Source organism: Nansenia antarctica (genome assembly GCF_963989245.1).
Source record: "Nansenia antarctica genome assembly, chromosome: 5".
Taxonomy (NCBI): Eukaryota; Metazoa; Chordata; class Actinopteri; order Argentiniformes; family Microstomatidae; genus Nansenia; species Nansenia antarctica.
In genome coordinates this window covers 63,523,056-63,545,555 of record NC_137690.1, presented here as the reverse complement: position 1 = coordinate 63,545,555, position 22,500 = coordinate 63,523,056, and the positions used below count along the sequence as shown (strand labels likewise).

The window sequence follows — 22,500 nt, the reverse complement described above, 5'->3', positions numbered from 1 at the left end:
ACACACACTACAATAGAGTGAGTCTTCTGTCCTACTAGTGACCTTGACATGCTTCTGGCCAGAGACCTGCTCTAGATGAAATGCTTTGTGAAGGTTTTAGAAACTGGTTATTTGGTGCCTGGGCTTTTTCACCCTCTCCATGCATTCATATTCATTTGATGACTTGCAACAGGCCTGAGCCAATCTCAGCCAATTCCACCATATAATGAATTCATTACATCTGCATTAATTACACTTACAGGGCACAGTGAGCCAAGTGCTTCTGACACGGAGAAGGAATGATGAATAAGTCTGGCATTAACTGGTGTAACCAATTGTTGATAGTGATTTATATGAGCCAATTCAATATCTGAAATGTTAATTTGTTATCATTTCCCACCGTTCCTTTCGGCTATCCCTCGTTGCGTATCCCCCTCCCTCTCCCCCCTCCCCCACTCCCCTGGTTGCAACCCCCCCCCCCCCCCCCCCCCCACACTATATGATGGATGCGTAATCGATCATCCCCATATCTCAGGCACTGACCCAGAGGAACACACTCATCAGCACTGTGCTGGGGGCCATGTAAACCATGGTGTAAACATCATCTCGTTGAATGATGAGATTTCAAAAGGGGTTGGGGGGGGGGTGGGTGGGGTAGGTTTGGGGAAGACGCCAACGTTAAAGAGTACATGTGGACACAGGTGGCCAATGTTGTGGGGTATCTTTCAGGGAGGTGACAGGGGGGTGACAGGGGGTAGTACTGTACCTTTGGGGCAGATGTCGGTACAGGGGATACACATCTTTATACGGTTCTCCTCCACCTCCATCTTGTTGCTGGGGCAGGCTCTGACGCACGAGCTATGGTCCACCACAAAGTTATCTAGGGCACAGGAGACAGTGATGAGGATTTTGAGTGCAAGTGTGTGTCATATCTGTGCGGGGGGTGGACATATGGTTTTGAGAGCCTGTCTTACGGGGACATTTCTTGACACAGAAGGCACCGTAGGTGTACTTGGCCCTGGGGTTGTGTTCCAGCTGGAAGGTGGTGGGGTTGTAGACGAAGGGCTGGGGGCACTGGGTCACACACGCCCCGCTGTCGTTGAAGTTGGTACAGGCCTGTAGGCAAAACAAAAAGAGCCAACCACCATGGTTATTCAATAACCACCCTAGGACTCAACTAAAAACAAGAGAGGATAGAGCCTTTTCCAAAGCGGCCCCTAGGCTCTGGAATAGTCTCCCCCCTCCACATCAGATCCGCCCAGAGCATTGAGGCTTTTAAAAAACTAGCTAAAACACATCTCTTCTCCCTGGCCTTTGACCTGAGGTGAGCCTGCCTCCCGACACTGCACTTTTTGCACTTTTATTTGGATAGCACCTTGTTTTTAGTGTATTTTATCTATTTTTATCTGTTTTTATCTGTATCGTATCTCTTTTATCTTCTTTTTCTCTTGTACCAGTGTTTTATCTTTTTATCTGTTAAGCACTTTGGGCGGCTGTTTTGTCGTTGTCAATTTGTGCTCTATAAATACACTTTACTTAATGACTTACTTACACATGAGTACATACAAGAGGTAGTGGTGGACGAGTGGATAGTGAGTTGGGCTGGTGATCAGAAGGTCCTGAGTTCAAAATGTCTCAATAATCTCATCTGAGAACACCACTAGGCATTTACCGTAGTTATTCCAGGGAGACCCTGTAATCTCTAATTGTAAGTCGCTTTGGATAAAAAAAGTGTCTGCTACATGGTTAAAATGTAAAACAATGACAATGGAGGTGTACTAGATAATCATTCAGTTGTGTGTGTGTATATACATATGTGTGTATTACAGTAACAGTTCATCTCTTGATTTTAACTGTATCACAAAACACTCCAACCGTCCCATTTTTTCTGGCACCGTTAATGAAAGCAAAATTGGAACCATTGATCCACAGCCTGATCTAAATGGTGAAATGTTTTCCTCATAAAGCTCTTGAGTGGCCTGTAGTCAGTGGCTGCAAACTGTAATGGCCGTCAGTAATTGGATCGGATGAAGCTGTGTGAATTACAACCTCGATATTGGTTTCTGTTGAGAAAAAACATACATTTGTGAAATGAATGAACTGGAGGTGGCTGAAAAGAGTCATAATTACAAGAATAAATTACCTCTTAATCAAACAGTGAACTTTTTATAGTCCATTAAACCTTCCGATACCATATGTCAAAAGAGTTAATTTAGTGGATGCTTTTTTAATTTAGTTATTTAGTTTAGTCGATGTCGGATGACAAAAAGGGCGGGGGAAGGCGTGAACATGGTGGGACGGGGAGGTGAGGTGACAGACAGGGGGACTTCAGGTGGTCCACGTACGAAGCAGTCGGTGTCCTTGGGGCCGGAGCAGCCTCCCGCACATTCGCGGTGGCAGCAGTCGCTGACGTACGGGCCGAAGCAGCGGCCGTCACACTGCTCCGCACACACCGTCTTTGTCACTGTGGGAAATGAAGAACAGGGAGTTTTACAGGCCTGACCAATGCACATACTGTATACACACCAACGCACACACACACTCACACGCAAACACACGCACATGCACACACACACATACGCACACACACGCGCACGCACACCCACCCACACGCACGCAAACACACACACACACACAGACACACACCCACCCACCCACACACACTCCAACTTATGGGTCTCTCCTCGATATATGGAATCTGGTGGAGGCTAAATCAGTTCTACCTCATGGTTTTATGACTCCTCTGGAAGAAGAACAAAAAAAAAGGAAAAGGAGTAGTACAAAACCACACAACAAGCCACACGAGCTGCATCTCGAGGCACAATAATTTGGGGTTGACAAAGCCTTGTGTTTAACTGCTCACTATCTCTTCAGTGTGGGAACATAATGAAGTAGCTGAGACAAAGCCTGGCTCTCCAGTCTATTATTCTTTGTGTGGAACGGCACAAAAAACGAGTAATCCCTCTCTGTAGTTGTCTATGACACATCGCAGCACACTGTAATTACACACAGAGTATTAGAGTCAACTCCTCAGCTGCCTGCCTTCTCCCTCTTTGTATCCCTCCTCTGATCTCACACTGTCTATTTAGCGGGAGTGTGTGTGAATATACATGCCACACTGTGTGTGTGTGTGTGTGTGTGTGTGTGTGTGTGTGTGTGTGTGTGTGTGTGTGCGTGTGTCTGACTGAATATACTCACAGCTTTGGCACTGGTCCTCCTGATGACCCCAGCACCGGCCATTGCAAGAGCGATGACATCGTTTGCCTGTGGACCACACACACACACACGCATGCACGCACGCACGCACACACGCACACACACACACACACACACACACACACACACACACACACACACACACACAATGTCAGAAAACTATTCACAACCAAACCACAGACCAATCCCCCCCTTACCAACATACACACACGCACGCACACACACACACACATCCACCCACACATCCACCCACATGTTTCATAACTGCATTGTGAACGAAGTGACGGTGAGCCCATCCTGTTTTCTCCAGAGAGGGGGAGCGTGCCGCATTGTTCTGTGTTGTCAGGAGTCTAAGTATGAGGGACAGGTTCCTCTCCCAGTGAACCACTCTCCAGCATTAAGTGGGACCTGACACAGTTATCATAGCCCGTCTGTGACTGAGGCTGTCATCAGGCTTTAATTGACTGTGTGGTAATTACACACTGAGTGGAACTACGTGGCTGAGTGTCACCCTCAGCCCCCCTCCGCTGCTCATCGCCGACAAGCTATTATGTTAATACTGACTCCACCTTGGCAAGGGCCTCAATCTGGCAACCTAGACTCCCACACACTCGCCTCGTTTTTTCCAGCCACTTCTCCTCTGCATCTATTCTTCTTCTCCTCCTCCTCCTCCTCCTCCTCCTTTCCCTCCCTCTTAATTTCAAAGCACATACGAAGGACAAGTATGTGTGTAGTAGTGTTATTGTGTGATCATACATCGTGTGACATTGTCGTGAAGTGATTTTTTTTCTCGTGTGCTTTTCCACTGTGACAATCTGGATGTCAGCGGAGCGTACACAATGCTCATCCCTCCCTTGGAACACAAACAAGAAGATTAAATAGTAATTGACGTCGAAAGAAAAGTTTGAGTTAGGTCAACTTGGACTGGAACGGCCGTGTGTTTGGAATTTTGCCGGTAGCTATCAGTTTCAACCACAACTACTTCTGGATTCAGTGGGATATGAGCCGAGGGAGTGGGCAGAGGGGCGGGGCGGGGCGGGGGGGGGGGGGGGGGGGGGGTTGGGGCAGGGCGGCTTGGGGGCATGGTGGCTGTCAGTTTTAGTGAGCTTTAACTATGGCTCAGAGAGCACCACCATGGGCCTTCGCTGCTCAGCCACCACCCAGCCATTAAAATAAAGAAGTTTAAGCGTACACATTGATGTAACACAATGTGATACTGCCTCCAATTGACCTCCAGCAAAGCGGAAGAAGAAAAAAACCCACTAAAAACATATTGAATTCACAGTATAAATTGAATACAAACCGAGGAGGGGTGTATGTGGGTGTGCGAGTGTGTGTGTGTGTGTGTGTGTGTGTGTGTGTTCCATAACAATTGATGTCTTAATAATAATCACAAATCTCCCCCTCCCTCTCCCCCTCGGAAGATTTGTATCTGCAATAAGAGCCTCTCTGTTCCCCACACTTACATCCGAGTCCACTGTTGTTGGATGGTACCACCAGAAGCTCAGCCTGGGGGTTCTTTATGATGTCACGCCAGTGGATGGTGTCAGCATGGCACAGGAACTTGTTCTGGTCTACATAAACACCCCCATTCAGGATTTCTGTAGAGAAATGAAGGACACAGGCACAGTTAATAACCATATGGCCATGAACACGTATGAACTGTATAGGTGTGGGCAGCACAATACAAGACATCGAAGGTTATCCGTAACCCTTTCTACTTTCTACATTGCCCTATCTCTAGCAAAAATGGTAACCAAAATGGAAATGGTACTGAAGGAAGGAAGGAAAGGGTAATGTGTGTTCAGTGAATTGCTTCCACCTGACATCCAGGACCATTATTACTCTCATATTGAATTCCATTGTTGCTCTCCTGCTAGCGTACGTCAAAGTGCTGTCCAAAGTGAGACCTTGTCACCAAATAAATTGATAGAAATGAACTGCTTGTGACCCTCTTCAGCTGAGCTGACAGACAGCGGATTTAGAGGCCACGTCATATGGAATTTCACTAATAACCAAATATGTTTTTCTTTTCAAGGACCAGTATCCTCAAAAGATGTCTGCGTAGAGAATGATAACGTTCTAATCCTTCCGGCCTTTCACAGACAGGAAACAATATATCACAGTCTTTATACGACACCAGTCCACTACCAAATGACAAGATTTAGATGAAATCAATTGCCCCGTTTTGCCCTGAATGAGGCTCAAGTTACAGCGCAGGCCGGTGCGCCAACAACCATGACCTCCAGTTCTAAGAAAGTCTTGTCAGAGTTAATGAAAAAAAAAAAAAAAGAGATTGGGAGATTGGCAGATTAGGGTGGATTATGTGCCTGCTCAGAATGGTATTATACACAGTCCGCCTAGCAGATTAACACCATACTGTATGAGCTCTACTGATAAGGCGTATTCAGAGGAGGAAGATAATCATTATAAGCAAATAGTCCGATTAAAAACCTCTACCATGTGAGAGATTAGCACGTATTCAAAACTGTATCATGATGCCACTGCCTTGTCCAGTAGTAGTATTTGAACTAAAGGAACAGACTATCAGAGCAGGTTTTGTTTCCGAATACCATAATGTCACCGAATACCATAATGTTATAAAAGGCTTATCAAACAATGTGAACATTTATGACTGAAAGGTAGTGGGGGACACTGAAGCGCTCCTATTAAAACCACACAGACCTAAACGCTCAGGGTGCATTTCAGTCATTAGAGGCTTTAATGGACAATGGTCAGACACTACAGACAGACATTAACCATTAGGACCAAAGTGAATCTTCTTGCTTTCTGATGTATGTGGCCATCACAATCCCGGGGACAGCCTGGGGGGGAGGGGGATTTGAGTCTTGTTTTTCTTCCAGAGTGTTCTTTCCAGCACTGACTGTGCTGCAGCCCAGACACCAGAAGGGTAAAGAACCCTTTCACTGGATGGCCACAGCGACAGGGTCCTCCCGGGCCTGAGAGGGAGAGTGATGTCCGTCTGGTGGCGGGCGGTAACTCCTGCTGAGTTTGGCGGGGCACTGTATCGGAGAGGGGAGTGCATTAAAACAGACAGCCTTCGCTGTACGGCCTCCTGTTTCGATCTTTCAGGGAGGGGTGGTGGCAGGAGGAGGGGGGGGTTGGTAGAGATCTACTGCGGGCTGTCTTTGAGGTGATTCACAGGGTAGTCATAAAAACCCATCGCCTTTGAGAGAATGGGAGAGACGGAGGGAGGGAGGGTAGATGATGGAGAGGGAGAGGGCGAGAGAGAGAGAGAGAGCGAGGGAGAGGGCAAGAGAGAGAGAGAGGGAGAGGGCAAGAGAGAGAGAGAGAGAGAGAGAGAGAGGGAGGGAGAGGGCAAGAGAGAGAGATAGAGAGAGAGAGTTAGTGAGAGAGAGAGAGAGAGAGAGGGCAAGAGAGAGAGAGAGAGAGAGAGAGAGAGAGAGAGAGAGAGAGAGACTATAAGACAGCAGGTTGTATGTGTCAGTATGGTGTACTTCAGCTACACATACGTCATCACTGGTGACATGGGGGTGTTGATTGACAAGACCATTGAACTAGTCTCTTTCAGGGTCTGTGACCTACTCTAAAAAGACCAGTGTGAGTACATTTAAGGATGGGCGATTAAAAGGCAGACAATAGGATCGTGCCATGGGCAATCAGTTCCTTTCAGATCACGCCCGCCCAATAGGTGGACGGAAGCTCGTATCAATCACAGCACTTTAAAGGCCATGCTCTCATCGGTTTCGATGACTCACCCTATCAGCTCCATCCATTTGTTATCCCTCGGTCTGTGGCGTAGGACATACGTACGTTTTTTGTTCCCGCCACGCCTGGTGCAGCGGCTAGCCTCCCCGGCCAGGAATCAAAGCCGCCAGCTTGCTACGAAAAACAACGACAACTAAACGGCGCGCCTTTCAAAAGACCTCCCCCTTTCGTACCACCGACGGAGCGGCTGTGCTGTGAGATCTCTAATGCTGCTACTGGGCGAACAGCAGTACAGAAGCCCGCCCCCCCCCCCCCCGGTCCCGCTCTTTTATTCTCTCTCCTCCATTTTGTTTATAGCGCAAAAAAGGCCCAGGCCATGGTGATGATGCCTGCCCCCGCTTTAATAGCCCAGCTAATATCCTCTGCGGGTGTCTCGGTCTCTTGATGAGCTATCATCAGTGGGCTGGCCACTTGTCCCAGAGTGCTTGCTGCTTCTCTCTGGTTTAATTATGGTGATGAATAAAGCTTTAACAGTGATACATGGGCGAGTGATTAGGGCTATGTGCTAGCTCGCATTGTTCCTGGTCTCAAAGGGTGTATCATGCTGTACTATAGATCACTGTATAAAAGCCCATCAGCGTTTTTATCAGGACCGTCCCTCTTCCTCTCTCTTTCTTTCTCTTTTTCTCTCTCTCTCCTAGCTTGATTTTTCACATGGATAGCAGTTTCTCACCCCAGTGACGAGGTGACTTGCTGAGCACAGAGAACAGGGAGAGGAAAAGATCACTCTCTTTCATGGTTGGGAGGACTCCTTTTCTAGGATTTCATAAACACAACACACACTCACACACACACACACACACACACACACACACGCGCGCAAGACATGTACAATGCAACACTAGCACTATCAAGAATGTATAGCCAGCCACACACCACAAATACTTGGTTCAGCTCAGTTTCATCAACGTGACAAAGCCTAGCATTGGTAGGCATAGCTCGAAACTTAAGCCATAGCTTTACTTTTTAAAGCCACCCTCTTAAGTGCCAATTAATCATCCTGTACTTTGGAGAGAATGTTCAATGCCCCAAGGAACTACCTTGCACTTTCACCAAATATAAATGAGTTACTGGAGCGCTTCTTAAAAGAAATACAGACAGGCCGTAATACACTTGGATAAATGAAGAGAAAGTGTGTGTACAGAATGTGTGTGCGCGCGTGTGCGTGTGTGTGTGTGTGTGTGCATGGCCCTGAAACATGCATGTTCTCAGGTGTATTCTCAATGCATCAGTGACCCGGCCTCTGTGTGGGCTGAGACACACTTCAGACTGCTGGCATTACAGGAGGCGTGGAGCGGTCGCGGAAAACAAATTGCCTTCATTTTTTAGAGCGCAACCTCTTTAGGAGAGTCCAATGGGCTTTATGCAACTGAAGTGCTAACAAATCTGTGGCTCAGAGAGAAAATGATTGTCCTGTACTCTAGCTCCAGGGAAAAAGCTCCTTCTTCTAGCGTTGGCAGATTTTGTTTGCAGTATACTGTGCTCAAGATAACCTACCCGGAGAAGAGGTCAACCTCTGAAATATAACACCATAAAGTGTTCTGACTGGTACTGTATGTCCCATACCACCCTCCCACCCCCCCCGCAACCCCCTTCTCCTCAACAACCCAAAAAAAGGTTTGATAAAACTAAATTTAGAGATGAAGTGTCGGCAGTCCAACTGCGAAATCGACCTTGCCTTCACCCATCACGATCCTGCTCAGGGTTTGGAGGGAAGAGGCACTGTAAGATACACGCTTCCATGACAACAAGGTGTCAGTGTGTGTCGCAAAAAAGGAATAAGCTAGCTACACACACAGACACACTTTCCCGTGACCTGAATAGCGGTTGCATGAATTGAATTCAAAATATTCCCCCAAAGCCTCTGTCAGGGGAGAAAGACAAAAGTGGGAGACAAAAGGGAGTGAGTCCTCGATAGACACGTGCGCCTGGTGTGTTCAGTAGGAGTGTAAAGTGGAATCTGAGGACAGTATTCGTGTCTGACTGTGAAGAAGTTAAAAAGGCAGGAGTGGGGAGCCACATTAGATCTAGTATGACACCTTTTTCTCCCTGAGCAGACTGAAGTTGAGCAGCTGTATCCAGTTAACACTGGGCCAAGCTGGGTAAAGAGCACCTGAGACCCACCCTGGAGGATTAACTGGGAAGACAGTCCACCGTACAGTACGCGCCTCCATGCACGTTTATTCTGAAGAGAATACTGTAGAGGAATGGAGGAAGCAACAGCTTAAAGCCGAGGTTGAACCCGAAATCTATTTTCATGTGTATTTTTGTTCAGTTCATGATGTATACCATCCGGAACTATCATCATTTCAGGTGCAGCTGCATCATAACTATCGAAACGCAAGGTCTGTGTCTTCCAAAAAAACCTGAGGGGACTGAAACACCATCTCCCATAGGCTTGCATTGAAACTACCCTGGTTTTCAATACATGATTCCTAACCAATTTTATATTGAAACGCCCAAAGGTTGCTGGGTTGAACTTTGTACTGCCAGCAAATTAAAATACCCAGACTTTTCTATTACTGTTTTTGTTTGTTTCTATTATTGCTAATTGACACAAGGAGGCAGAGAGATGAGTCTGGGGGCTACAGGCAGTTAGGAGAAGGTTAGATGTAAACATACAATCGTAAATTATGCAAAGTAAACAACATATGAGGCTTGGGGCCAAACACTTTGTTAAACTCTGATATATCCTCTGGCATTCATCAGAGGACTGCATTGAAAAAGAAATGGAGATGAATAGGGTTTAGCTCCTAGCTCCTCCTTTCATGGGCTCATAGATATGTGTATACAGTCGTGGCTTCTTTGGAGTGATGCTGTACTGACTGTATGCGTGCCAGTGTCTATTCCCAGAGAGCAGCACGCGCTACCTCTTGCACTGTTCAACAGAAATACCACGCGTGGGAAGGAGAGGGGAATCTTGGGAGCAAGAATTGAGTCAAAGCAAATTAGAACATCAGGACTGATCAGAGCATTCAAAGTGAGATATATTGACTCAGAGATGGTTTTAAAATGCAATTGTTTTGTGAATATGTCTACTATGTCTAGTAATATGACTACATGGATGTAGTGTGTCTTTGAGTAAGGAGAAAAGCACTATACACAATAAATTGAATATTATTACTGAGTAATGAGAACAACATACTGTATGGATTACGGGGTAAGATTCTGCTTTAGGTGAAAATAATGCAATGAATAAACAATGAACATTATATAACTACAAAAGAGCTTATATAGATCCAGTGAGATTCCTCTGATTCCAACTAAGAAGGAGATATTGTTTTTATTCACACAGAGAGATCAGAGAAAAAGATGCAAAAAGTTGGGTTATACAAGTGACGGGAATAAAATGACAGACAGCAAAGCCACATGAGGTGGAACGCCTATGTGAGGAAATCAACAAGTCACTCATCATTATGCAGATACCAACACTCTAGCGTAATGGAATATGGCAGAGGAATGACACGTCATTATAATAAAAACAAATTCAAATAGCAGTAAAAGTTCAAGTCTAAGACTTAGAGGGAGGGCATTTTGTCTCTAAACAGAAGTCTCCGGAGTCCCCTTCCTTTCCTCCATTATTGCTGGTGCCAGCAGAAGAGATATTGCTCCATATGACAAATGTGAGAGGAGTTAGAGGCAGAGAAGACAGCACGGGGGAGCTCCCCCCCCCCCACCGTGCCCGTCTCTCCCCCCCCCCCGGCCCGTCCTCCCCCCTGCTCTTCCACTCACGCACTGTCCGCCCTGATAACCATAATTGTGTTTTAAAGCCCTTGATTAAATTTCACCGTCTCAAATGATATTGTTTCTCAATGAATCCGTATGAAAAATGCCTCACATTAAATGATTATAGAATCTGTGAAAAGGAAAGGAGCTAAAAGGTGGGGGTAGGGATAACATGGTTTTATTTCCTGCGTTTTCAATAGAGGCTAAATGAATCTCTGTCATATTTCTCTCTTTCTCTCTCTGTATGAATCGAGAGAGAGAGAGAGAGAGAGAGAGAGAGAGAGAGAGAGAGAGAGAGAGAGAGAGAGAGAGAACGAGAGAGCGAGAGAGAGAGAGAGAGAGAGAGAGAGAGAGAGAGAGAGAGAGAGAGAGAAAGAGAGAGAGAGAGAGACAGAGTGATACATATACAGTATATCAATCAGCTTAATTAATGTTTTAGTTAACTTTTTCTTTTTTTATTCATTGGATTTCTATATATCAGACCATGGGCAATAAGTTATAGCTATCATGGGCATGAATGGGAATTCATATCTTTGATTTAGAGGCCATCATTTCATTGTTAACACTTACTGTGTCCTACTGTGACCTACTGTATAGCTCCTCCACTTATTGTTTTGGGGGTCTTGTCAATAAATGTTTAGAAAACCTCTAACCACCTAAATTGTGAGGTGGAAAATAAGTAAATCACATTTCACAAACCAAGTGAATGTATTGCGTTTCTGCTATTGTTATGTATTGTGTATCAATGTGTTTTAATGCCATGTTTCAGAAGGTTTATTGACATGTACTGAAAGTGTATGAAGTAATGAAATACTGATTTTTGTAATGTTTTAATGTAAGGACTCTTGGAAGATTAGCCATTGGCTAAAAGAGGTCCTAATAAAAACTCAAACTCAAAACTCCACATTAGATTACTCAGTTGATTATATACAGTATACACAACCTAACCTGCCTTAATGACTATCGCCCTGTTGCACTTGCATCACCATGAAGTGCTTTGAGATCTAGTTAAGACCCACATCAACTGTACACTCTACCTGCCACATTGGACCCACTCCATTTGCATTTACCGCCCCCGACAGATCCACTGATGACGCCCATTGCCTTCAACCTGCTCTTTGCCATCTGGACAAGAGAGATACGTACCTATGTGAGAATGCTGTTCATTCACTGAAGTTTCAGCATTCAACACCATAGTCCCCCTCCTAACTCGTCACCAAGCTCAGGGACCGGGGTCTTAACACCTCCCTGTGTAACTGGAAACCTTGGCTTCCTAACGGGCAGACCCCAGGTGGTGAGTGTCAGGCAGTATCACCTCCTCCACTCTGACTGTCAACACGGGAGCCGCCCCCCCCAGGGCTGTGTGCTCAGTCCCCTGCAGTACTCCCTGTTTACCCACCACTGTGTGGCCATGCACCGCTCCAACTCCATCATCAAGTTTGTTGATGACAAAACTGTGAACTGTGGTTGGTCTGATCACTAACGATGATGAGATCAGCCTACAGGGAAGAGATAAAGAGTCCGGCATCGACAACACTAAGGAGCTGATCGCCAGCCCAGCCACTACTCCCTGTTCTCTGGCAAACGGTACCGGAGTATCAGGATCCCGGACCAACGCGTTCCGGGACAGCTTCTACCTGCAGGCCATAACATCGTGAGGTGTTACTAAGCAGTCTTATGGCCTGCGGGTAGAACCTGTTGGTCCAGGTTTTGGACCCTCCAGTACTGTTTGTTTTTACTTTTAGCTTTACAGAGGAGTGACGCTAAGTGCAGCTTAGCTTACACGTACATGCCTCTGTGGCTGGCTGGGAGGTGTGAAGCACTAAGGACATTGGAGAACATTATTACATCCTGGTCTGATAAAAGGGTCTTTTCTCGCTGACCACTAATAACTTTTTAAGCTGCTGGGTCGGGGTGACAATCTGTCATAAATCTGTCCTTTAACTACGGTGACAAAACATCCAATCTAGCTAATGTCAGCCTAAAACAAATTTACCTTACACAATTTGGTACATCTCACACCTGTAAAAACCTGTTTTAAAATCCTGAAGTGTGCTCTCCTGTCAATCTCAACGTTTTACCTGTCTAATTTCTTCCAGTAATAGATGCATGCGTTTGTCACAACTCCTCCTCGGGGGCTTTTCTTAGAGGTGACACAAAATGCAATCAGGTTGAATGAGACGGCTGCAAATTCAATAATGGAGACAAATGAAAATGGAGTCAGAGACACTGCACTTAAGGCTCCGTGGGCCTGCTGCTCTAATAAGCTCCCCTGTGTCACTGCATCCCTGCATTTAAATGAACTAAAGGCCCTCCAATCAGCACAGGCAAACAAAACCCCAGCCAAAGGCAGTGTAGCGCTTCTGAATGCTAATTTGCTGAAACCAACCACAACCTCTAATGCGATACTAAATTACGCCATGACCAATTTCACTGGTACGTTCCCCGTTCTGATTAGCCGGGTCTCATTTGCTTTTGTTTGTTGCGGTTGAGTTCAGAGTCCTTGTCACAGTGTAGTGTTGTCCCTGTGTCCACTGACAGCAGCAGGAGAACATCTTGAAGATAGCCCCCCCCCCCCTCCTAATGAGGCATCTCAACAACACCTAACGTAAACAGAGTCACAACCTGTCCAGTATCGATCGCTTTGTGACTGCAACCGGGCGCACAGTGGCACAGCGGGCAGCCTCAGAGCGCAGGGCTGTCTTACCAATCAATAACCTAGGGCCTGATGTCCACCTGCGGGACACGGTGTCAACGTGTGGGGCCTGATGTCCACCTGTGGGACACAGTGTCAACGTGTGGGGCCTGATGTCCACCTGTGGGACACGGTGTCAACGTGTGGGGCCTGATGTCCACCTGTGGGACACAGTGTCAACGTGTGGGGCCTGATGTCCACCTGTGGGACACGGTGTCAACGTGTGGGGCCTGATGTCCACCTGTGGGACACGGTGTCAACGTGTGGGGCCTGATGTCCACCTGTGGGACACGGTGTCAACGTGTGGGGCCTGATGTCCACCTGTGGGACACGGTGTCAACGTGTGGGGCCTGATGTCCACCTGTGGGACACGGTGTCAACGTGTGGGACCTGATGTCCACGTTCGGGGCCTGAACATGGGGGGCCTCAGCTCAGTCTTACTTCTACTTTTTTAGCCCTTTTTTAGCCCTTTTCAACCTTTTATTTCAAACTTTTATCTTTTATCTTTTAACCGGAGTGCTCAATATGTGCCTGATAAACGGAGGAGTGCGGGTGTATTCCAGAGAGGAGCTCATTGCCTTTAGGAGTCGAGCCGCCGCTCCCCCAACAGGAGTGCCCAGCGAAATAAGGACACGCAGACGAGGAACGAGGGCTGGCGCGTTCGTGAGGGCGAGGAGAGACAGACAAACCAATAGGACCTACCTGCCGTCTGTTCTTATGGGGAACGTCAGGTCGCTGGTCAACAAGGCTGATGAGCTCTCTGCTCTGATGAAGGGACAGGGGGAATATGGGAAATGCAGCCTGCTATTCCTGACTGAATCCTGGCTGAATCCTGGTATCCCAGACGGGGCGGTAGAACAAGATGGTTTCACAATGGTCCGCGCGGACAGAACGAGAAACAGCGGTAAGATAAAAGGAGGCGGGATCGCTGTGTTTGTTAATTCCAAATGGTGCAAGCCAGGTCATATCACTATCAAAGAGCAAGTCTGCACTCCAGACATAGAACTGTTGGCGCTAGGTTTGAGGCCAGATCTCTGTCCGAGAGAGTTTTCACATGTTGTGGCTGTGACTGTTTACATTCCACCAAGCGCGACCCCGGTGCGCGCAAATGACGTCATCCATTCCTGTATCGCGGGGATACAGACCGCTCACCCAAACGCATTTATCATTGTGAATGGGGACTTCAACCATGTAAATATGGAAAAGACATTGACGGATTTTACCCAGTATGTCACATGTAAAACAAGGGAGAACAAAATACTAGACAAACTATATGCCAATGTGAAGGGAGCCTACACATCCACTGCCCTCCCGCCACTAGGGGCATCCGATCACAATATGGTCTGGATGGAACCAACATACACCCCTATCATAAAAAGGCTGCCTATCACCACCAGGACTGTCCAGCAATGGTCAGAAGACGTGGAGGAGGAGCTGAGGGCGTGTTTTGAAACAACCGACTGGGGGATGTTCCAGAGAGTCCACGGGGAGGACATAGATGGTCTGCTAGACTGTGTCACAGACTATATCAAGTTCTGCGAGGAGAGCATCGTCCCCATTAAAAAGGTACGGTGCTTTCCTAACAACAAGCCGTGGATAAATGGGAACATCAAGAACCTTCTGAAAAGGAAGAGGAGGCTGTTTAAGGCAGGGGACACTGAGGGAGCCAGGGCCACTCAGAAGGAGGTGAAGAAGGAGCTGAGAGCAGCCAAAGAGGAATACAGGAGGAAATTGGAGGGCGGGCTAGAGGCCCACAGCTCCAAGGAGGTGTGGAAGGGCTTCAAGAAGATCACGGGCCACAAGCAGCCACATACTGTGGTGGAGGGGACCCGAGAGCAGGCGGATGACCTGAACTGCTTCTTTAACAGGTTTGACCAACCATCCCCCTGTCACCCCCCACAGCCCCCGACCCTGTCACAGCCCCCGACCCTGTCACAGCCCCCGACCCTGTCACCCCCCCCATCCCCCTGTCACCCCCCACAGCCCCCGACCCTCTCCTCCCCTCTCCAATGTACCGCACCCCTGGCAACAGTAGCCCCCACTCCCCCTGACACCCCAGCAGCACCCCAGCAGCAACTGCCTCCCCTTACCAACACCAGGAGCCAGGGAGCATGCTTCACACCTGGAGACACCGGTACTCACAGCTTTATAACATCTGAGCAGGTGAGAAGGCAGCTTTCCAGGGTGAATGTGAACAAGTCCAGAGGTCCAGACAACATCAACCCCAGGGTTCTGAAGGTGTGTGCTGGAGAGCTGGCGGACACATTCCAACATCTCTTCAGTCTATCTCTAAGACTGAGGAGGGTGCCACAGCTCTGGAAGACCTCTTGCATCGTCCCAGTGCCAAAGAAGGGACGGCCCAGCACCCCAAACGACTACAGACCTGTCGCCCTGACACCACAGGTCATGAAGATCCTGGTGAGGCTAGTGCTGCAACACCTTAAGCCCCAGGTGAAGGACTTCCTGGACCCCCGGCAGTTTGCATACCAGGAGAGCATGGGGGTGGAGGATGCCATCATTTACATGCTGCACAGGGCCTACACACACCTGGAGAGGCCACAGAGCATGGTGAGGACCATGTTCTTCGACTTCTCCAGTGCATTTAACACTATCAAGCCATCACTGCTGGCTGACAAACTAGCAGTGATGTGTGTGGAGGACTCCCTGACGGCTTGGATCCACAACTACCTCACAGACAGGCGTCAGTATGTGAGACTGCAGGGCTGTCAGTCTGAGGTGGTGGTGTGCAACACCGGTGCCCCCCAGGGAACTGTTCTGTCACCCTTTCTCTTCACCCTCTATACCTCCGACTTCCAGTTTAGCTCCGACCAGTGCCACCTGCAGAAGTTTTCGGATGACTCCTCTATCGTCGGTTACATCACAGACGACAGGGATGAGGAGTACAGGGCCCTGGTGGAGAGCTTCGTGCAGTGGTGCGACACCAACTACCTTTTGCTTAACACCAGCAAAACAAAGGAGTTGGTGGTGGATTTTAGGAGGAAGAGAAGGACCCCAGCCCCCATCACCATCAAGGGGGTGGAAGTCGAGAGGGTGGACTCCTACAGGTACCTGGGAGTACAAATTAATAACAAACTGGACTGGACTGACAACACCGAGGCTCTTCTCAGGAAAGGGCAGAGCAGACTGTTTTTCCTGAGAAGGCTGAGGTCTTTCGGTGTCTGCAACAAGCTGCTGCAAATGTTTTATCAGTCGGTGGTTGCCAGCGTTCTGTTCTTCGCCGTGGCCTGCTGGGGTGGAAACATATGTGCCAGGGATGCTGCGAAGCTAAACAAACTGGTGAAGAAGGCCAGCTCTGTGGTGGGGACCGGGCTGGACAGCCTAGAGGTGGTGGCAGAACAGAGGATGGGGAAAAAACTGGCGGCCATGCTGGCCAATCCCTCCCACCCGATGTACTGCGAGCTGGCAGGGATGAGGAGCAAGTTCAGCCACAGATTTGTTCTCCCCCGTCAAAGTACAAAAAGATTTGGACAGTCCTTTGTTCCAGCTGCACTCCGACTCTACAACCAGGCCCTGCAGGGTGGGGGAGACCTGGAGCTGGAACTTTTGGAACTTTTCACTTATTGAGCCTGCACTGTTTTATGTATTTTATTGAATGTTTTTCTGTTTTCTGTATTGAATGTTTTCTGCCCTAACTGAGCTGTTTGACAACAAAATTTCCCCATTGGGGACAATAAAGGTTTTCAATCAATCAATCAATCTATTCATACCCCTTTCCTCTCCAGCTGCTGCTTGCACCTCCGCCATGATACTAGCTGGCTCTCTCTTACAATACACACAATACAACTTATAGTACACATACAACGTGTTTGTTCTTTACTGTACCGCACACCCACGCAAACAGAGAGAAAGGGAGAGCAAGAGCGAGAGAGAGAGAGAGAGAGAGAGAGAGAGAGAGAGAGAGAGAGAGAGAGAGAGAAAGAGAGAGAGAGAGAGAGAGAGACAGTAGGATTTAATTTAGTATGTATAGATCTATGCTCATTTCAAGTCAACAGTTTGCGCAGGAGTACAGGCTGGCAGTGACCTGCAGGAATGACCCCGTACTATATATCAGACACAACCCATATTCACCTAATCTCTGGTCTGCTCTTCTCTCTGTCCCCAGTGACTTCTCAGGAAAATGGTTTCGACTGGCAGTTACAGACTTGGCTAATTGGTTTTCCCCACTCCTGCATTCCATTAATAATGACTCCATCCCAGGTAAAAACCCCATTGCCGATGGACCGAAGGGAAGACCAAGACTCTGACTAATGATACAGTACACACTGTGCTGTCCTCCAACAAACCGTACGATACGACCAGGCAATGTCAGGCAGGTCAGAGAAGCCTGGGAGTGTCAGACAGTGAATGTCCAGGCAAACACACACACACACGCACACACACACACACGCACACACACACACACACACACACGCACGCACACACACACACACACACACACACACACACACACACACACACACATACATACATACATACATACATACATACACACACACATACACATACACATACACATACACACACACACACATACATACATACACACACACACACATACACACACACACATACACATACACATACACACATACACACATACACACATACACACATACACGCACACACACACACATACACACACGCGCACACACACACACACACACACACACACACACACACACACACACACAGTGTGAGTGCTTTGTTGAAAACCCCAAGAGACGGACATACTGTATTTCCCAATGTCATAGCGGTAGCGCACACCCCGTGGCTGGATAAACAAGTCAGCACTTTGAATATGCAATTATATTCTTGTCATAACACATCCTGTACACCTCACAACCTGCCAGGCCGAGTCTCCGGTTGCACCAGGTGGGTGTTGTCTGTCTGTCCCACCCAGTTAAGGTCAGAATGTTGCCTATTTTGCTCATTTAAAAATCCTCCTCCCGAGAGCCTTATGAGCCGCGGGTATGACAGGAAGAACGACACGGTTATTAAAAAAAAAAAAAAAAAAAGAGAGGAGGAAAACAGAGGAAAACGTATGGTTGTTAACTAACACTCTTAATCTAGCCTTAATTGTCTTACCTCTAATGAGTGAGTCTGATTGAGTCACGGCTCCTCAGTTTGATTGGGTTGGATTGCAAAGGACTGGTTAATGAGGAAACGGTACAGAGCTGTTTAGCACTGAGGCTAAGAGATGCAATGTAGCCACAGTACAGTGTTGTCAGGGGGAGCTGCATGCTAGCTCTGTTAGCCGGGGTCAGTTCAAACTGTTGACCCGTGTGAGGCGGTGGCAGTGAACCCTAACACGGCAGGACCAACCCCACAGCGGCCCCAGACGTGACCCTAGGGGTCTATCAGTACTCCATTAGAGATCATTTAGCCCTCCTCCAAGACATGTGGGGCCACTAATGGAGACAAATCTCAATGCTCCAGGGCACCTCTGTCAAAGGCTTTGAGCTAAAGCACCAATGGCAGCACAGCGCCTGGGGCGAATACCAAATGTGAGCGTGGGCATTGCCACAGATCGAGCGCTTCAGAAAAGAAAAAAGAAAAAAAAAGAAAAGAAAAAAAGAAGAGAAGAGCATTCTCATCTCCTCATGCTGCATAGGGACACATTCTCTGTGTCACAGTGTCACCTGTCTGTCGCTCACTATGCTTCGTTGTGTTATCTATCTTGTCGCGTACACGTTCAAAACACGCATCAGCGCTCACGTCTTGTACCCTGAATGTGCAATTATCAGCCTAATACAAATCAAATCCAAATGTTTGCCTTTGGGTGAACTATCTATATTTGTGCATAGATTTGCCACACAAAATCTGATGTTATGTAACTCGGGTATTGAGGTCTTTTAACATAGATATGTACTGCTGTGGTGTCTCTATATAGAACATTGTTGAAAAAAAATATTTTATGCTTTTTTTTCTCTACTCTACGCTGATCTGAGGCTTCAGTATTTTTTTTCCCCAGCAAAACTGTGTTTGAAATTCTGAAATATAATCATTCAGCCTCTTAATGATGACAGTAGATTCATTATTAATAAGCCCTATCCTTCTATCGCTCTCCCACAACAGGCCGGAGCACGCGTATTAGCATTAGCCACAGTGGCTCTATTTGATCTTTGTGTAATTACAGCATTTTTTGCAGATTACATCACAAGCTGTATGTTAAGTAGTTTTTATACCCAACACGATTCCCATAGGCCTCTTTTTTTCATGAAGCCAGAAAGTATGCTTGAGTTTCTGGTCTATTTGCATCATCTATAAAGATGACATCAGGAATACTTCTGAAGTATGTACTTAGCAGGAAACTATAAAAAAAAGAAATGGCTCGGCGAAGTGCCCAACATTGGCTCACACTTCCACATAAGGTGCCAATTTCCAATGAGAGCCATAAAGCGGTTGCAAGCAATGTTGACCCATAAAACAACTTATGATGTCCCTTTTCTCAAATCCCTTTACTGCGGGAACAGGGGATATAAGCCCCTCTTTCATGTGCAAGATCTAAAGCGCTTCATGATTTTTCATCAATATTCCAATTGAAAGAACGAATCACCCCAAATATCAAATTCAGAAAACGGATCGGCTAGATGGATGGATACCCTCTATGGGGCCTTGTGGGTCAACAATATAGTGTGTGTATACTTGCCTAAAAATGAACAACACAGTCCTTAGCATCTTTATGTACAAGACAGTGGGTAAAAGGTACAATCATTGATGATTGAATTTAGGTTTACATAGAGAGGGAATCATCCACTGGAAAATCCTAAACATTCACAGCTCCTCAGTTGAATTCTACAAGGGTCACGAATTCCCACTGGAGCATGTTGTTCATGTGGAAAAACACCCCGCTCTTTCCCTCTGTTCACTGTCACTGTAAGCATTGCCAAAGCTAGTACCAGGTCAGTCTTAGTGCGATGAGAAACAGGTGACGCAGAGTCTGACTGGCGCTTTGCTTTCTGCACACGGGCACAAGGGCATATCCGCCAGATGGGGAGATGGATTCAGTGCTCTCTTTAGGGCTCGCAGTGCCCATTTGGCTCCTCTCCAAATGGGCAATTTCACAGAGCGGGACGGCGGGTTGAAAAAACAACAGCACATAAACAAAACAAAAGTAAAGTGGAAAAGTGGGAGAAGTGGATTTTAAAATGTTTTAAATAGGCCTACTCATCAGCGTTGAGCATCTTATTGTAGCTATTATTATTGAGAAAGCACAGCAGGTGGTCATTAGCATCGGAGAGGGTGGTGGGGAATTCCACCAGCTCAGAGTGGCAAGGAACTGTTGCGAGCAGGAGGAGTATCAGGAGTTTTATAACAGTGTTAGCAGGTACAATAGTGTATACTCTAATAGAGAAGAGGTAGACATAGGGGCTCTTAGGTGGCGTAGCGGGTTATAAGCGTTGACCATGTAACCGCGGGGTCCCCGGTTCGATTCCGGCCGGGGACATATCCTGCATGTCATCCCTCCTCTCTCTCTCACCCATCCTTCCTGTCTAAATCTTCACTGTATCTATCAATAAAAATGAAAAATATGAGTGAGACTGCCCCATTCAGAAAAAATAACTTTAAAAAAAGAGAGAAGAGGTACACTTGCATTTGCATTCTTGTGTTCTTATGCCTAATCCAGTATTTAAAAGAGTGTAAGTCTAGTATAAAACACACAGTCGAGGTTTGATGTAGTGCCAAGTGATCTGACCAGGATCAAATATTTAACAAAACGTTCCATAATATGACTGTATGGTTTAGTGCATTCTGGGTAAATACCAGCTGAAGCAGAGAGGGAGAACAAAAGGTTACCAAAGGGTCTTTATCAGATTTATGAAATGATGTTTTCATGGGGTGAAATGGCACAGCGACTGTATACGCATACAGTAGACCTCCATATCCTGTATGTCCTGTGGATATCTACTGGACTCTCATTTCTCATGGACTCTCATTTCCTCCAGTGAACTCCAGTGAAGGTTTTTGAGTGCAGGGCAAGACTGTTGTCTAATGTATGGGTAGTAAAATGAATACATTAGCCTGCTGATGTCCCCCCTAGATAAGTAAGGTGGTGTGAAATGCAAAAAAAAACTAACATTCCTTTTTTTGCATGATATAAATGCATTATACATGTGTGCAGCATGCATAACAGTTTTCTCATTATCAGACGGGAAAGAAAGCGTCCAGTTTGCCTGATCGCAGGACTAAATCAGAAACAAGAAATACTATTCCATTATTCCCAGTAAGATGAGCCGAGCAAAAGAAGTGTTCCATATGCATGCATGCATGGATCAGGCTTAATTGCACAGAGGCATTCACTTGGGGATTGGTTGGCATGGAGAAGGCGTGTGATCTGAGAGGTCTATCTTCTGTGTGTTGACACATGCTGGATGTGGACTGTCAGCCATGCAGGGGGCTGTACTTAGAGAAGGTGTAAATCTCAGGAAAATTCTCCCTCCTGGGGAGATTAACGTATGCCAGAGGATGGAACTTTTTCTCACGCTGGTTAGAACTACGGTGGTCTATAACATCTAGGCTATTTCAAGCTGCTCCTAAAAACACATTGATCATGTTGAGATGAGAGAGATGACGCAGACACAGGTGAAAAACTGGCAATAGCGGCAAACTCGTTCTCCATCACATAATGGAGCAACTATACTCTACTGAAGGATGTCACACTGACATTAGTGCAGGATGTTCTAGTGTCCGTAACTCTTTGCAGTCCTTTTCTCAGAATGCCCTCGCTCAGTCGGTGACCTATGACGTAACTTCTGTTTATTACACTACAGCAGATGTGGGAGCTTCAGACTGGATCACACATCTGAGATAATAACTGTAATTCACTACCAGGCAGCCCGGCACTAGAGGAGCTAATGCTGATGTTGTGGTGAAATCATTCCTCGGCTTTATAGAGTTCACTGGTCTGCTCTGAGTCTCAGATCACCTTGCTGCTGCTCCATTATTGCTGCATGTCTCTTGCCTGCTCTTTTTAGGAGGGATAGATTGGTCAAACAAGAGCCAAGAAAAACAGGCTGTTCCATGCCAAGAGAGGCACGGAGCCTATACCAGGAGAGAGATAAGGAGTGTTCCAGGATGGTAGGGAGGAGACTATTACCTGCACTGGTCATCAT

General features: G+C 46.9%; 1 pseudogene across 1 annotated transcript in view; it reads right to left on the bottom strand.

The window, feature by feature from the left end:
- LOC308158232 (receptor tyrosine-protein kinase erbB-4-like) overlaps nt 1-22,500 on the bottom strand; it is a 176,768-nt pseudogene that overhangs the window by 45,290 nt on the left and 108,978 nt on the right. Inside the window, exons 4-8 of the transcript in view lie at nt 4,662-4,796; nt 3,178-3,243; nt 2,325-2,443; nt 954-1,095; nt 746-859 (exon numbers count right to left, since the gene is read on the bottom strand). The product of the transcript in view is annotated as a receptor tyrosine-protein kinase erbB-4-like (transcript). The remainder of the gene's footprint in view (nt 1-745; nt 860-953; nt 1,096-2,324; nt 2,444-3,177; nt 3,244-4,661; nt 4,797-22,500) is intronic.